Below are 17,659 nucleotides of genomic sequence, written 5' to 3'. Positions count from 1 at the left end.
TGTATGAATATGTGGGTGAGGGCAGAGTGCCTGTGTTTGTGTGTGCACGTAGAAGCCAGAAGAGGACATCGGCTCTTCTCCTCGGTTGCTCTGTGTGTTCCTTTGCAGGCAGTCCCTCCCTCCCTAAACCTCGGGATAGCTTCTTTTTGGCTAGGCTGGAAGCCAGGAAGCCCCAGTTACCTTCCTACCTCTGTCCCCGTTAGAGTCGGGTTAGAGGTTTTTATAGGACTCCCATCCTGTCCCATGAGTGCTGGGATCCGGAATCCTGTCCAAATTATTGTAGAGTGCTCTTAACCACTAAGGCACCTCTCCAGCCACCACCCTTTCTTTATCCTGCCTGTCCATATACATTTATTCTATTGAAATCCACAGGGCTAATGGTGACCTCAGTCAGCCACAAAACTCACTTGTCTCAACAAACAAAAACTATATGAGACAATTCATGGTAAAATGGCTTCAGAATTGTTGTCAGGGTTAACTTCCTCTGATGAAGGAGGCAGACAAGGCTCCCCATTCCCAAGTTTTCCTTTGGAACTCATCTTTGGCTCCAGTCTCCACTGCGGTGGGTCTCCACCAGTCTCTGCTGCAGTGGGTCTCCACCAGTCTCTGCTGCAATGGGTCTCCTTTCCTACAAGTCTCCCAGTATCCTACCTCTCCCATGAGTTCACACTAGTTGATTTTTGTTACCAGGGTTATTAAGGGTTAAAGCGCTGACCCCAACAGCCCCAAATATTATACACACACACACACACACACACACACACACACACACACACACGAAACAAGCAAAATCCCAGGCAGGCTAGCTGGAAATTTCAGCAACTGCCCAGAGGAGAATAGGGGGAGGGGAAATCTTGTCTGAGGGCAGCCATATGATGGCAGGCAGCCTCATGGAGGAGAAGGGGCTTTACAGAAAGAATAATGAAGCCCAGAGTACCGGGAAAAGAATACTAAGGTTCTGGCAGCATCGGAAAGAAAGAGACAGGAAAAAGAAAAAGAGGAAGTTACACCTTTATGCATCAGAGGGATGGGCAGACTCAGGCAAATCTTATGGCAGGGCACAGATCATTCTAGGGTGTGGGAACTCTGGGAAAGGTGCAGTGTCTCAATAAAGGGATAAATATTCTATCCCCCTCTTATCAGCACTTAAGGTGAGCCTGCCTTTCTAAGGATATTTCCACCTTCCTGATGTCAGGTCATGGACCCACCCAACTGAGTTAACTCTTAAGGGATGAGACAATGGCATGTCCCTACTTAGAAGAAAATTCCACTTTTCACTCTAAGAGTGAACTGGTGTGGCAGGCGAAGTCACCCACCTTCAAATGCCAGTCTGAGTTCAATCCCCAGGCCCTGTGTGGTAGAAGGAGAGAACCAACCCCTGTAGGTTGTCCTCCGACCTCCACAATATCCTGTAGCACACGCACACACATGCCCCCCCAAAGAAATAAATGCAAATTTGAAAGAAGAAGGAGATTCAGACATTGTGGCTACATTGGGAAGGACAAAGAAATCCAACGGCTCCTCCTGCCTGTCCTCTCAGAGTCCCAACCAGAGGGCAGTGCTTAAGAAACACATATGAAGACAGCCAGGCTAAAGCATGGCCATGCCCCTCAGTGGCCCCATGGTCTCATTTAGTGCCTCCTATGAGGTAATCTGACCAGTTGCTGGCACGGTGTGACTTCCCTTTCTGGGAAAAATGTTCTCCCTGTCTGGAGCCAGGCTTCAGCTTTCTCCTTCTTCCGGTAGATTCCTGGGAGAAGTCCCGGTTCCCTAGGGTGTCTGTTTCCACAGTCCTGAGAGCAGAGGTGACTTGAGTGTCTCTCTAGGGCAGTGGCTCTGGACCTTCCTAACGCGGTAACCCTTTAATACAGTTCCTCATGTTGTGGTGACTCCCAACCATAAAATTATTTTCGTTATTATTTCATAACTGTAATTTTGCTACTATTATGAATCATAATGTACATCTCTGTGTTTCTGATGGTCTTAGGAGACCCCTGTGAAAGGGTCTACGGGCCCTCCCCCTACGGGGGTGGCAACCCACAGGTTGAGAATGGCTGCTTTCGACTCTGCTTTCCTCCCAGGCATGCTGCTGCTGCGCCTTTAGAACTTAGCTTCACTGTTTGAATTTGGGTTTCTGTTCATGGCCGTCCTGAACAAGTTCTCTTGATGGTGCTGTCCTTGTTCCTGGTTAACCCATCTGCAAGCAGGGGCCGGAGTGTTCCGTGCTGACTGGAGGAGACCTTTGCTCCCGTGAAGCCTCCTTGGGAGAGATTCCTCGGGCTTTTTCCCTCCAGGTCACTCCCTCCACTGAGCGTCCCTCTCTCTGTGTCCACTGTTCTCTCGTGGTGTATCCAATAAATTCCCTTCACGTAGCCTGGCAAATCCCTTTGCTTCCCACATCCCTGGCCTTCTAGACAAGGTTCCACATGGAAATACACACTTATGTTCAAAGGCAGAGCCTGGTGAGGCCTGCGTCCTGGGCCGGCCACAGCAGGGAGTTGAACTCCTGCAATCACTTGGCACAAGGCAGCCTTTGTTCGCTGAGAGCCCAGCCCACTCCCCCTTGTGGCCCAACCCTGTGTTCAAGCACGCCTGATTTTAATCTCCGCCTGGCGTTGGCTCTGGTTTTCCAGAGTAGTCCCTGCTCTTGTAAAGCTGTTAGCTCCTTCAGCAGCATCTTTCCTCTCTGGAAATGTCTCCCCGTCTCTACACAGGACTGGCTCAAAGGCTGCAATCTGGGGGGAAATCCCCAGGAGGCTGGAGTGCTGGCTGTAACCCCTGACTGATTCTTCATCGCTGACCTTGGGAAAATGCTCCAGGCAAAATGATCACAGTCTGTGACAGAAGAGAAGTTGTCACTCTCTCCTGAGGCTGCTGGCGGCTAAATCTCCATTTTCCTTGTCTAATCAGATCTGTCCCCTGTCACGTGTTTATACCAGGCCACAGATGAGGTGGCTCGAATGAGGGCATTATGTCCCACGACGTTAATGGTAGATCTCTCCCCCGGTGAGGTACTTCTCGGAAAGGCTCAGAGAAGCCTATCCCTTTCGAGACATTTCTTTCCTGAAACAATGAGCAGCTAGGGTGGGACTGATGAACTTTCTGAACTAGAGGAGATGAAGTGTGAACTGCATTTCTGGGGTGGGTGTGGAGGAGAACAAGCTTCACCTATGTTAAAGATTCTGCAAGGCTTGTTGTTGGATTTGAGGCCAGCTCACCCACAGCTGGCCGCCTCCTTCCTGCAACTGCTATAGAAGAAATGGCAACTGCACCTCCTCCCCCACCCCTGCCCTGCCTTCCTGTGAGTCTATAAATAGGCAAACAGAGTCCCTGGGTGCCCAGCAAGATCCCAGGAGGGTGGCAAGTGTCACTTTCACTTCCCCGGGGAAGCTGCAGACCTCGGGTGTCAGACTCCGAGGGATCAGAGAGCTATGACACACCACCCCTACACACACACCATACAGTAATACAGTTCGCTATGCAGACCAGGCTGGCCTCAAACTCACAGAGACCCATCTACCTCTGCCTCTCAAGTACTGGGATTAAAGGCGTGCATGTGCCGCCATGCCCTGCTCAATGAATACAATATACCATAACTAAATGTCTCTCTTCACTGCCCTCCAACCCCCTTCCCTTCTCTGCCAGGGACCAATGGCATCTTAGCTGCAGGCTCTTGCAAACCCTCCCTCCCCTCTTCCAACTATGTCTGGCCTGGCGCCTAACCCTAACCCTGGGGTGGGGGGCTGGGGAGAGGAAGAAGTGAAAGGACAAGCTGTATCCATCTTTGCAGCGGTGGGCAGACAGTCTCTCCTTACACGCCACTTATACAATGAATGCCTTTGATCTTGTTAGGGAACCATATTGCCCAATAGCATCCAGGATGTATGAATGCTAAATTCACGGCAGACTCCGATACTATAAAAAATGTACAGGACTTGAGAACCCTTTGCTGAGGGATTCCAAAATGCTTTATTAAAAAAGACACCAATCAGGCCTCTAATGGGCCCGCTGACGTAGATGAAAATTACTGTCCATGTTCTCGTAGGCAGACTTGAGGTGTAGTATAGTTAAGCAGCGTGTTCAGTGGAACAGACTCAGCATGTCCCCAGAGTTCATGCCTCACAAGTGTAATCCCCAGTGTACACTGTTGAGGTGAGACCCGGAAGGGGTTGTAGCTCGGGTACACTTTGTCCTCAGGAACACGGATTCATTGTCACCAATAAGTTTATTATCAAAGCAGAGGTCACTGTGATGGTTTGAATGAGAATGGCCCCCACAGGCTCACACATTGGGATTTTGTTTTTCGGAGTGGCACTATTTGAAAGGATTAGAACTGGTGGCTTTGATGGAGGAAGTGTGTCACTGGGGGGTGGGCTTTAAGGCTTTTAAAAGCCCAACCTAGACCCAGTAGCTCTCTCTTTTGGGTAGAGAGTTCTCACCTGCTTCTCCAGTATCATGTCTTCCTGTGTGTGGCCATGCTCCCTGCCATGATGATAATGGGCTAAACCTCTGAAACGAAAAGCTCAATTAAATGTTTTCCTTTATTAGAGTTGCCATGGTTCCACGTGTCTCTTCACAGCAATATAATGGTGACTAACACAGTCACACAGCAGTCTGTGCTCCTGTGAAAAGCCAACCCCTGGCCCTGGGATGGAGGTTGGCATGCTATGCTTGCTTTAGAGACTTTACGGGGCCTCGTTTGAGGTATTTCTACAGAGAGGACACTGAGGTTATTGAAGCCAGGGATGGGAGAAATGTTTCTCTATACTTAAAGGGGCCTCAGAGTTGGCACCAAATACACCCAGACACCAAATTCCAGCACAAATGAGATGTATTTACTCCAGGAGCATAAGCTGGATGGCTCTGATCGGGCAAAGACAGCAATGACTGGCTGGAATGTGGCCATTTTAAGGGATCTAGCCCTGGAAAAGAAGAAAGAGAGTGTCCTCCAGAGAGGGTTGGGATGACTGTCTCCGATTGGCTAGGAGGGAAACAAAGAAGATGAGGTAGTGGGGTTTTTGTCATGTAGCTTGGTGTGTTTGAGAGACCAAATCAGGACCAACAATACTACAACTGTTTCTAGATCTGAATAAACAAAAACCGAGAGAGAGAGAGAGAGAGAGAGAGAGAGAGAGAGCGGGAGGAAGAGAAAAGAAAAGGGGGTAAATTAAAATTATTTCCACCATCCACCAAATGTGGCCACTTAATAAAAACAACTCTAAGCAAGTTTCCAAACTGAAACCCAGAAGGATATCCTGCCAATCACTTACTGGCAACTCTTCAGCCAGGCTCCGTTTTACACAAGGTGCAGTGTGGCAGGATCTCAGGTACAGCGGGAATCTGTGGCAGGCTCCAGTCACCGTGAGTAAGAAAGGGCGCAGTATCTGTGTTGTTAGAGCACCCACAAGGAATAACTATCAGAGAGTCACAGTCAGGCCTGAGCTTTCATTAGCATGTCACTTGAAGTGAGCTTTAGAATCTTGAAAACAAGCTGGTGGTGTGGTGGTGGCGCACGCCTTTGATCCCAGCACTCAGGAGGCAGAGGCAGGCAGAGCTCTGTGAGTTCCAGAACAGCCAGGGCTGTTACACAGAGAAACCCTAACTCAGGGGAAAGAAAATGTTGAAAATAGTGTTCTTTATTGAGACTTTGCTCTCCTGTATGAATCTCAAATACACAGATGGGCAAAAAATAGCCATCCAGACTTGTATAGGGACATGCAAGGATCAGACCTATGGGGCAGAACTAGAATGGGAAGGAGAAAAATGCATAAAATTCATAGGATTTTTTTTGGGTGGGATGGGGGTGGGGATTGCTTGAGATGGAGTCTCGCTATGTAGATCTCTATGTAGATCAAGCTGGCCTCAAATTCGTAAAGATATGCCTGCCTGTGTCTTCTGAGCACTGAGATTAAAGTCACGGAGCACCATGCCGGTCTCATCCATATATTATTAAGCAGGCATCTGATGATCTATGTAATTACAACCTCGCAACAGACACCAGCAAAGGGTGTGCAGGTCAGCTGATCTGACCTCTGCTGTTCTTTTCTATGAGACCAAGTGTAACACCCGATTTGGTGTTACACCCTCGGTACAGTTCGCGCGCCACTGTACCGAACGCGAGTCGGGCAAGGGCCTGGAGATTGAAAAGAAGACACAGAGAGACCAGGGTCATTCGGAAGGAGATCAGCCGAATGCCACTTTATTCAGCGTTGGGGGAGTTTTTATCTACCTGACTGCAGCACAAGGATCTCCGCCCAGGCAGGTGGGAAATTACCATATTATCAATGGAGTGAATGCCCTGCAGCTAACCACCAGGCGGGGCAGGCATAGCACAGAAACACACAGGAAGCTTAGTAAGTTGATCATAAACTGTCCCCACAAATGCACCACAGGAATAAGGGAGACCAGGGCCCTACAGGTCCCCCTTTTGTATAAATTATGACTAGGCCTGTCTTGGGTGGCATTGGACGTCAGGCAATACCCCTTACCCGTCATGGGAAAGCATCCAGGTCAAAACACATTTCCTGTCTTAGGTTGAGGCAGCCCCCCAAAAGCCTTTCCCGTCTTTGGCTCACTAGTCATCCAACACCGGGTTCAGCCAGATTTGTGCTGAAAGATTCTCTGGGGCAATAGCTAAGGGGACTTGCCACGTGGCAACATTGACCTGAGCTTGCCTTTGGCTCTGGCATCATGACCATGAAGATGATGCTCCAGCATATGTAAGCATCCTTTAAGGAGACTGTGCTTGCTCAATTTTTAATAATTCTGCCCAAATTGGAGCCCTTTAAGTAAGGTCTCAGCGCTGGTGAAAATAACCCTGGTATAGCTAACTAGAATAATTTTAAGAGCCAATTTGTAAATTGTACACCTCAGGGTCCGTAAACAACAGCAATAAGCTTATTACTGTAACATCTAGCAGTGGTCTTTAACCACAACCAAAAGCAAAATTAACTGCAATATTCATTTGTAAATTTAGCTCAATTTGGATGGCTATGGCATTTGCAACCTGTCCTGAGAAGGTATCCTTGTGCTAGCAGGAAGCAACTGACTGACTAATGAAAAATCCAGCAGCTTAGCTGCTGTGGCAGCAACAGCTGTGGCTGCCGATATAGATAGGTAGAAGGGCGAGGAACAATCCTTGGCACTCGGACCACCATAGCCAGCTCCTCAGGAAACCCGCAACTCTTCAGTTGACAAGCCAGAATCTCCTTGATCTCTCGGCTCTGTCCTGTCTTCAGGCTTCTGGACAGGAAAATCCACAGCACGCACCAGCCGCTCAGGTACCCATATTGGATTGTCAGCATCCTGCGGGAAAACACAAACAGCCCCTCTTCCCCACACCAGTACAGGATCTGGACCATGCCAGGTGCCATCTGATAGATTCTTCCATTTGACATGAGGCATCCCGGAAGAACCTGGCCGCCAATGCCTGTCAGCGGCAGTATGAGATTGAGCATCAACAGTCAAAAAATTTAAAATGTATAAAATAAAAGATAAATGATCTCTGGGGGTGGAGCCATATTCCCCCTTTTTTGTTTTATGCAAATAGGCTTTGAGCGTACGATGCGCTCGCTCCACTATAGCTTGTCCTTGAGGATTATAAGGTATACCCGTTTTGTGAGAAATTGAAAACTCAGAACAAAATTTAGCAAAGCCAGTGCTAGTATAGGCTGGTCCATTATCAGTTTTTACAGTATTAGGAACTCCCATGTAGGCAAAAGCCTGGAGACAATGACTTTTAACATCTCGTAATCTTTCTCCTGTGTGAGCTGAGGCAAAAATGAGATGAGAATATGTATCCACGGTTACGTGAACATATTGCATGCGCCCAAAAGAAGGAACATGGGTGATATCCATTTGCCATAAATGATTAGGGGCAAGCCCACGAGGATTAACTCCCAAATGGGGAACAGTTAAAAGTTCTGTACACAGAGAGCACTTTTTAACAATATTAGTGGCTTGCTCTCGAGATATCTTAAAATGAAATCTTAAAGATCCAGCATTGAGATGATAACGATTATGAGCTCTTTCTGCAGCTTCATAAAATTCCTGACTAACTACATAAATCTGACGAGTAAGCTGATCAGCCAAAGCGTTTCCCTCACTCAAAGGACCAGGGAGGTCAGTATGAGCCCGCAAATGCCCTACGTAAATGGGTACAGATCGGGCCCAAAGCAAAGTTTGAATAGCCAATAACTGCATCTGGACTCGAGATACAGAGGCAATATAAGCTGCAGTTTCCAACGGTGCAAGAATTTTGCTTATATATTGACTGTCAGTAAAAAGGTTAAATGGAATATCAGCATATTTCTCTAGGGCCATCTGGACAGCAACCAATTCAGCCACCTGAGCAGAGTTAGTATTAACAGACTGAATATCAAAATCAGGAGGGGAGGCTACCACAGCTCTCCCAGTGGAAGATCCATCAGTAAACACATTTCGTGCCCCTGCCAGAGGCTGCAAAGAAATCATTTTAGGGAAACATACCGGATGATTTTTAAAGAAGGTGACTAATTTATCAGAAGGATAATGATTGTCTAACTTGCAGGGATTAGTGCATAAAAATAAAGTCCAATCTTCAGCAAAATTTTGTAACCAAGTTATTTCTGCCTGGGTATAAGGTGTAATAACCTTATCAGGTAACACTCCAAAAGTTTGCAAACTAAGCTTATATCCTTTCTGAATAACACGTAGCACAGCTGATGGATAAGAGATGACAATTTTTACGGGTGACACATGTTCATGTACCCACAGGATGGGTCCTTGCTGCCAAAAAACTCCAGTAGGACTATGCTTGGAGGGGAAAATTATCAACAGCAGTGGCTGACTATAGTCAATATAATTAATATGAGCAGAGGCAAGCTTTTCTTCAATTAGAGTAATACATTGCCTTGCTTGAGGTGTTAACTCACGAAAGGAGGTTGGGTTTGGATTCCCCTGCAGAATGTCAAAAAGTGGTTTTAAGTCTCCAGTAGGAATTCCCAGACTGGGCCGGACCCAATTTAGGTCTCCAAGCAACTTTTGAAAATCATTTAAAGTTTGTAGTCTATCTAGGCGAAGAGTAACCTTCTGCGGTTTTACTCCTGTCTGCAACAGCTGATGCCCCAAGTATTGATATGGAAACTGTTGTTGTACTTTTTTAGAAGCAATAACTAACCCAGCATGTGCTAGGCATTCTTGCAAGTCAGCAAAAGCCTCAAGGACTATTTTTGGGTCCTGTCCAGCTAATAGGATGTCATCCAAATAATGACTTATATACAGTTGAGAATATTTATACCTAATAGGGGCAATAACCCGTGCCACAAACATTTGGCAAATTACAGAACTATTGGCCATACCCTGGGGCAGTGTTACCCATTGGTAGCGCTTGTATGGTTCTTTGAAATTTATAGAAGGTACACTGAAAACAAATTTATCAGAGTCTTTTGGATGCAAGGGAATGGTGAAAAAACAATCCTTCAGGTCAATAACTAAAAGATAATATCCTGCAGGAATACCTACAGGCTGAGGCAACCCAGGTTGAGTTGCCCCCATAATTTCCATGCAATCATTTACTGCTCTAAGATCTTGCAATAACCTCCATTTACCAGACTTTTTCTTAATAACAAAGATAGGGGTATTCCAGGGAGAAGTGGATGGCACTATGTGTCCTGCTTCTAGCTGTTCCAGGAACTCACTCAGTAGACCAAGCTGGCCTTGAACTCAAGAGTTTCCCAAGAGCTGGGATTAAAGGCTTGTACCAGCACACCTGGCTTATTTTTTGGGCTGATTAACCATCCCTTTACCTGTAGGGCAGTTCCTTTTAATGTGTCCTGATCTTCCCCATGGAAAACAATTCCTAGGCCTAGCTCCACCTTGGCCTTCCTTGAGGGCAGAAACAATGACCTGGCCCGTCACGTGGGTGCCATCAATGTCTCTGCATAATCTGATAAAGTCATTCAAATCTCCATCTCTACGGGGGCGTAAGACTTGTTGACAGAACTTGTTTGTATTTTCGAAGGCCAAATGTTTAACGACTGGCATAGCTGAATCCACATCCCCAAAAATGCGGCTTCCCACCTGTAGAAGGCGGTCAATGAACTCAGAATAAGGTTCTGAAGATCCTTGAAGGATCTTTGAAAGCTGTTCTCGTGATCCTTTGTTAGGTAAAGTTTTCCAAGCTTTAACGGCTGCTGCAGCTATCTGAGCATAAATTGCAGGATCATAAGCAATCTGAGCTTCTAAGCTAGCATATTGTCCTTCCCCAGTTAACATGTCAAGGTTATTCTGGGGGAAACCTGCTTCAGCATTTTGCCTGCAGTCTTTTTGCAATTTTCCTGCATTTCACCTCTCCATAACAAATAATCTCCCCCTGAAAGACAAGCCCTGCAAAGCTGCATCCAGTCATTGGGTATAAGGTTGAGGTCTGCAAAGGATTCCAATAAAGCTACAGTGAAAGGAGCATGAGCTCCATAGTCTACAACTGCTTCTTTTAACTGCTTAATATCCTTAAAGGAAGCTGTTCTCGGATCTCTCGGATTTCTGCCTCTAAGTCCATAGGGGCAGAAGCAGTAGTGCAAGGATTATGCGGAGGCGGTCTCATGGAGACATCTCCGTTTGCTTCCTTCCTTTCCTCTTTTTCTAACTTCTTTTTTATCAGTGCGATCTCCTTTTCTAAAATTTCTTCTTCTTCTTCTATATCCTTTCTATTACTTCCTGTTCCTGTAACTTCCTGTTCCTCAAAACTCTTAATAGAACTTACAGACTCTATTTCCTGAATCTCCTCAAGGGTTTTGTTTAAACTCTCTAATTGCTCTTTCACTTTAACATAATCACTGAGAAGAGCATCTCTGACCAAGCGCCATAGTGAAAATATCGCCACGGGGAATTCTAGTGGCCCTCGCTCTTTCAGTGCATTTCGAAGATCAGCCTTTACCTGCTCCCAATCAGTAATATTAAAACCCCCTGCATGTAGGAACCAGGGACTAAACTCTAAAACTGTCTTAATGATCTCTTGTGCTGTCTCAACTTTAATACCGGTGCCTTTATTTTCCAAAAGACCTAACAACTGGCCTGTTAACCGGCCCTTTAACACAGGAACAGAATAACTTGCACCCATAACCAATTCACCCTCGCCGCACAATTTCTTACCTGCTGGCCAGCCTTCCCGAGGGCGACCTCTCAGGGATCCCTACTTCCCAATCTCGCAGATGGGTCTAGTTGCCGATGATCATCCCAGCGGTGCCTCCAATTGTAACACCCGATTTGGTGTTACACCCTCGGTACAGTTCGCGCGCCACTGTACCGAACGCGAGTCGGGCAAGGGCCTGGAGATTGAAAAGAAGACACAGAGAGACCAGGGTCATTCGGAAGGAGATCAGCCGAATGCCACTTTATTCAGCGTTGGGGGAGTTTTTATCTACCTGACTGCAGCACAAGGATCTCCGCCCAGGCAGGTGGGAAATTACCATATTATCAATGGAGTGAATGCCCTGCAGCTAACCACCAGGCGGGGCAGGCATAGCACAGAAACACACAGGAAGCTTAGTAAGTTGATCATAAACTGTCCCCACAAATGCACCACAGGAATAAGGGAGACCAGGGCCCTACAGGTCCCCCTTTTGTATAAATTATGACTAGGCCTGTCTTGGGTGGCATTGGACGTCAGGCAATACCCCTTACCCGTCATGGGAAAGCATCCAGGTCAAAACACATTTCCTGTCTTAGGTTGAGGCAGCCCCCCAAAAGCCTTTCCCGTCTTTGGCTCACTAGTCATCCAACACCGGGTTCAGCCAGATTTGTGCTGAAAGATTCTCTGGGGCAATAGCTAAGGGGACTTGCCACGTGGCAACATTGACCTGAGCTTGCCTTTGGCTCTGGCATCATGACCATGAAGATGATGCCTTTAGAATCTTGAAAACAAGCTGGTGGTGTGGTGGTGGCGCACGCCTTTGATCCCAGCACTCAGGAGGCAGAGGCAGGCAGAGCTCTGTGAGTTCCAGAACAGCCAGGGCTGTTACACAGAGAAACCCTAACTCAGGGGAAAGAAAATGTTGAAAATAGTGTTCTTTATTGAGACTTTGCTCTCCTGTATGAATCTCAAATACACAGATGGGCAAAAAATAGCCATCCAGACTTGTATAGGGACATGCAAGGATCAGACCTATGGGGCAGAACTAGAATGGGAAGGAGAAAAATGCATAAAATTCATAGGATTTTTTTTGGGTGGGATGGGGGTGGGGATTGCTTGAGATGGAGTCTCGCTATGTAGATCTCTATGTAGATCAAGCTGGCCTCAAATTCGTAAAGATATGCCTGCCTGTGTCTTCTGAGCACTGAGATTAAAGTCACGGAGCACCATGCCGGTCTCATCCATATATTATTAAGCAGGCATCTGATGATCTATGTAATTACAACCTCGCAACAGACACCAGCAAAGGGTGTGCAGGTCAGCTGATCTGACCTCTGCTGTTCTTTTCTATGAGACCAAGACCTCAGGGGCAAGGCTACCTTAGAGCAGGTTGCTCCTCTGCAGTTAGCACAGGGAGAAGGGCCAGGCCTATTCCTACCTACTGAGCAAGAGAGACAGGAGAGGCCCGTGGTCTTCAGACTACTGATGTTATGATTTCTTCCACACTTTCCCATACCGTGGTCTACTCAAGGCTGTACGGTAGGGGAGCAGGTTAGTTTGATGAAAGACATTCTGTTCAGCAAAGGTCATAGCGTTTCAGAGCTCATGTCAAGCACGCGCTGGCTTCAAGAGTTGAGACCTTTTCTTGGAGTGAGGCACTCAGCTTTCTGTCCTTCATTCTGGTGCTTCCTGGTGAGTAACAGACTCCTCCCAGTGACTCCTCATCCTACAAGCATTGCACTATCCCCTGTGAGCACTGGTGCATGTGGACCACATTTTTGAATAGGCTGGAGGCTCTGACCATGCTCTCTGCTCTGATCCACACAGAAAGAATTAGTTTCAAACACTCTTGTTCAGTGCCTCACTGGTAGAACGTGAACATTTTGGGATTTGTGAGTTTTAAAGTCCTGAGCCAGAGACATTTCTAGAAGGTTTGCTGAACTTTTCTAAAGTCATTCATATGACTGAGGTACACAGAGGGAGAGGGAGAAGGATGGAGAAGGCACACCAAAGTGTTCACTTGGTAGAGACGCAGAAAGTTTATGCCCTTGAGCATCGAGTCTGGAGAAGAAAGACCACCCTGAATGTACACAAGAGATTCCTGCTGAGAGAAAGGAGAAAGATCAGGGAACAAAGAGATTGACAGGAGCAAAGGAAAAAATAGGCAACTAAGAGTCAAGAATTAGGCAGCTGGGCTGGAGAGATGGCTCAGTGGTTAAGAGCACTGACTGTTCTTCCAAAGGTCCTGGGTTCAATTCCCAGTGACCACATGATGGCTCACAACCATCTCTAATGAGATCTGGTGCCCTCTTATGGGGTGTAGGTATGCATGCAGGCAAAACACTATACACAATAAATAAAAAAAATCTTTTTAAAAAATTAAGAATCAGGTGGCTAAGAGGTTGGTTATCTTCCCCTAGTCAGTCTTAGGTGTAGGCTGGATGGTCAGAGAGCAAGAATGTGTGAGGGGCACAAAATGGAGAAAAGTCTAATTACTCCTCAAATCCAAGGATAGCTAGCTCTACCAGCATCAACTGGTTTCATTCTGGTACTCAGCAACTCAGCAACTTCTGGATCCCCAGCAGTGTGTTCTCAGAACCCTCTCTTTGCAAAGCTGCCTACCGAATTTTCCATCTCTTGTCAGTAACGGGAGGAGCAGGTAACCTATGTAATTCTCTGCTCTATAAGCCACTGTAACATTCTCAGAGGGAGACATCTAAGTGAAACATCTCCATGTTCTACGCAATGATCATGTGTGTCTACCCCTCCATGTTCTGCACAATGATCATGTGGGTCTACCTCTCCATGTTCTACGCAATGATCATGTATCTCTATCTCCATGTTCTATGTAATGATCATGTGTGTCTACATCTCCATGTTCTGCACAATGATCATGTATGTGTGTCTACATCTCCATGTTCTACACAATGATCATGTGTCTCCATCTCCATGCTCTACACAATGATCATGTGTGTCTACATCTCCATGCTCTACACAATGATCATGTGTGTCTACATCTCCATGCTCTACACAATGATCATGTGTGTCTACATCTCCATGTTCTACACAATGATCATGTGTCTCCATCTCCATGCTCTACACAATGATCATGTATGTCTCCATCTCCATGCTCTACACAATGATCATGTGTGTCTACATCTCCATGCTCTACACAATGATCATGTGTCTCCATCTCCATGCTCTACACAATGATCATGTATGTCTCCATCTCCATGCTCTACACAATGATCATGTGTGTCTACATCTCCATGCTCTACACAATGATCATGTGTGTCTACATCTCCATGTTCTACACAATGATCATGTGTCTCCATCTCCATGCTCTACACAATGACCATGTGTGTCTACATCTCCATGCTCTACACAATGATCATGTGTCTCCATCTCCATGCTCTACACAATGATCATGTGTGTCTACATCTCCATGTTCTACACAATGATCATGTGTGTCTCCATCTCCATGTTCTACACAATGATCATGTGTCTCCATCTCCATGCTCTACACAATGATCATGTGTGTCTCCATCTCCATGTTCTACACAATGATCATGTGTCTCCATCTCCATGCTCTACACAATGATCATGTGTGTCTACATCTCCATGTTCTACACAATGATCATGTGTCTCCATCTCCATGCTCTACACAATGATCATGTGTGTCTACATCTCCATGCTCTACACAATGATCATGTGTGTCTACATCTCCATGCTCTACACAATGATCATGTGTGTCTCCATCTCCATGCTCTACACAATGATCATGTGTGTCTACATCTCCATGTTCTACACAATGATCATGTATGTCTACATCTCCATGCTCTACACAATGATCATGTGTCTCCATCTCCATGCTCTACACAATGATCATGTGTCTCCATCTCCATGCTCTACACAATGATCATGTGTGTCTACATCTCCATGCTCTACACAATGATCATGTGTGTCTACATCTCCATGCTCTACACAATGATCATGTGTGTCTACATCTCCATGTTCTACACAATGATCATGTGTGTCTACATCTCCATGCTCTACACAATGATCATGTGTCTCCATCTCCATGCTCTACACAATGATCATGTGTCTCCATCTCCATGCTCTACACAATGATCATGTGTGTCTACATCTCCATGCTCTACACAATGATCATGTGTGTCTACATCTCCATGTTCTGCACAATGATCATGTGTGTCTACATCTCCATGCTCTACACAATGATCATGTGTGTCTCCATCTCCATGCTCTACACAATGATCATGTGTGTCTACATCTCCATGCTCTACACAATGATCATGTGTCTCCATCTCCATGCTCTACACAATGATCATGTGTGTCTCCATCTCCATGCTCTACACAATTATCATGTGTCTCCATCTCCATGCTCTACACAATGATCATGTGTCTCCATCTCCATGCTCTACACAATGATCATGTATGTCTCCATCTCCATGCTCTACACAATGATCATGTGTGTCTACATCTCCATGCTCTACACAATGATCATGTTGTCTCCATCTCCATGCTCTACACAATGATCATGTGTCTCCATCTCCATGCTCTACACAATGATCATGTGTGTCTACATCTCCATGCTCTACACAATGATCATGTGTGTCTACATCTCCATGTTCTACACAATGATCATGTGTGTCTACATCTCCATGCTCTACACAATGATCATGTGTGTCTACATCTCCATGCTCTACACAATGATCATGTGTGTCTACATCTCCATGCTCTACACAATGATCATGTGTGTCTACATCTCCATGCTCTACACAATGATCATGTGTCTACATCTCCATGCTCCACACAATGATCATGTGTCTACATCTCCATGCTCTACACAATGATCATGTGTCTCCATCTCCATGCTCTACACAATGATCATGTGTCTCCATCTCCATGCTCTACACAATGATCATGTGTGTCTCCATCTCCATGCTCTACACAATGATCATGTGTCTCCATCTCCATGCTCTACACAATGATCATGTGTGTCTCCATCTCCATGCTCTACACAATGATCATGTGTGTCTCCATCTCCATGCTCTACACAATGATCATGTGTGTCTCCATCTCCATGCTCTACACAATGATCATGTGTGTCTCCATCTCCATGCTCTACACAATGATCATGTGTGTCTACATCTCCATGTTCTACACAATGATCATGTGTGTCTACATCTCCATGCTCTACACAATGATCATGTGTCTCCATCTCCATGCTCTACACAATGATCATGTGTCTCCATCTCCATGCTCTACACAATGATCATGTGTGTCTACATCTCCATGCTCTACACAATGATCATGTGTGTCTACATCTCCATGCTCTACACAATGATCATGTGTGTCTATACGAGTTGCTGCTTTACCAAGTCGGACACATCTCATCTGAAGACTGTTCTATGATGTAACAAAGCTCCTTGTCACTAAAGCAAAAATATTCTATCTCAGCTAAGACCTTTTTCCTGCTAACCAAATGCTTCTTCTTTACTTCTTCTCAGCCTGAACCATCCTGAGTCACAGAAACAGTCCATCAGGTTCTAGCACATGGTCACTGCCTGCTCAGGGCTCCACATCTGTGGGAGCTAGGGAGCTAGGGAGCTAGGGCTGATTCTGGCAAGTGCTTCTATTGCTTTACTGCCCACCTTGCCCCATCCCTGCTTTTGAGTCACACTTTGCATGCTTTCCCACCCATGACTACCAGTTTTAGCATCTCTATGACAACAAATAATATTTTCCCTTTCCTTTAGCGAAGAGTGAACTGAAAACAATTAACAAGACCCTTCCTATGTAGTAATAGGGGCGGCGGGGCTGCGTCCCCAGCACCCCGGCTGCCTGGCTAGCTCATGCCTGAAATAACAACACACAAACTGTATTCATTTAATCACTGCTTGGCCCATTTCTATCTAGCCTCTTCTAGGCTAATTCTCACATATTAATTTAGCCCATTTCTAATCATCTGTGTAGCGCCCCTAGGTGCGCTTACCGGGAAGATTCTAGCCTATGTCCATCCTGGGTCGGAGCTTCATCGTGTGTGTCTGCCCAGGAGCCGGGAGCATGGCATCTCTCTCTGAGGCGTCTGCTCCCGAGAGGAGAGCTGTGGAGTCTGAGCTCACTTCCTCTTCCTCCCAGAGTTCTGTTCTTTTTACTCCTCCCACCTATATTCTAACCAATGAGGGCCAAGCAGTTTCTTTTTATTTAACCAATGACCTTCCTCCATCATTCCTAAAAGGTTTTGTTGTATCACTAGCTTTGGGGAAATACCTAGACAGAGAACTGCCTTACACTGAGACATCAGAAAGGTTGTGAAGCCTTTGGAAGATAGACCAAGCACTCACCAGCTGCTTTTCAAGGAAGCAATGAAGGGGAAAAGAAAGACAAGCATAATAGGAACAAAGCATAAGGGATGGAAGAGATTGAGAGAGAGAGAGAGAGAGAGAGAGAGAGAGAGAGAGATCTGTAGCTTAGCATCATAACAGAGAATTGCCTTGAATATTTGACAAGAATATTTTTCAGAGT

The 17,659-nt window shown here is 46.0% G+C and overlaps 1 protein-coding gene across 1 annotated transcript in view; it reads left to right on the top strand.

Annotated features, from left to right (window-relative positions):
* Cwf19l1 (CWF19 like cell cycle control factor 1) overlaps positions 1–17,659 on the top strand; it is a 299,806-nt gene that overhangs the window by 65,546 nt on the left and 216,601 nt on the right. The gene's annotated exons all lie outside the window — the stretch shown is intronic.

Source organism: Microtus pennsylvanicus, chromosome 5 (assembly GCF_037038515.1).
Source record: "Microtus pennsylvanicus isolate mMicPen1 chromosome 5, mMicPen1.hap1, whole genome shotgun sequence".
NCBI classification, from domain to species: Eukaryota; Metazoa; Chordata; class Mammalia; order Rodentia; family Cricetidae; genus Microtus; species Microtus pennsylvanicus.
The sequence above is the reverse complement of the archived record's forward strand: the minus strand, read 5'-3'. Positions and strand labels throughout refer to the sequence as shown.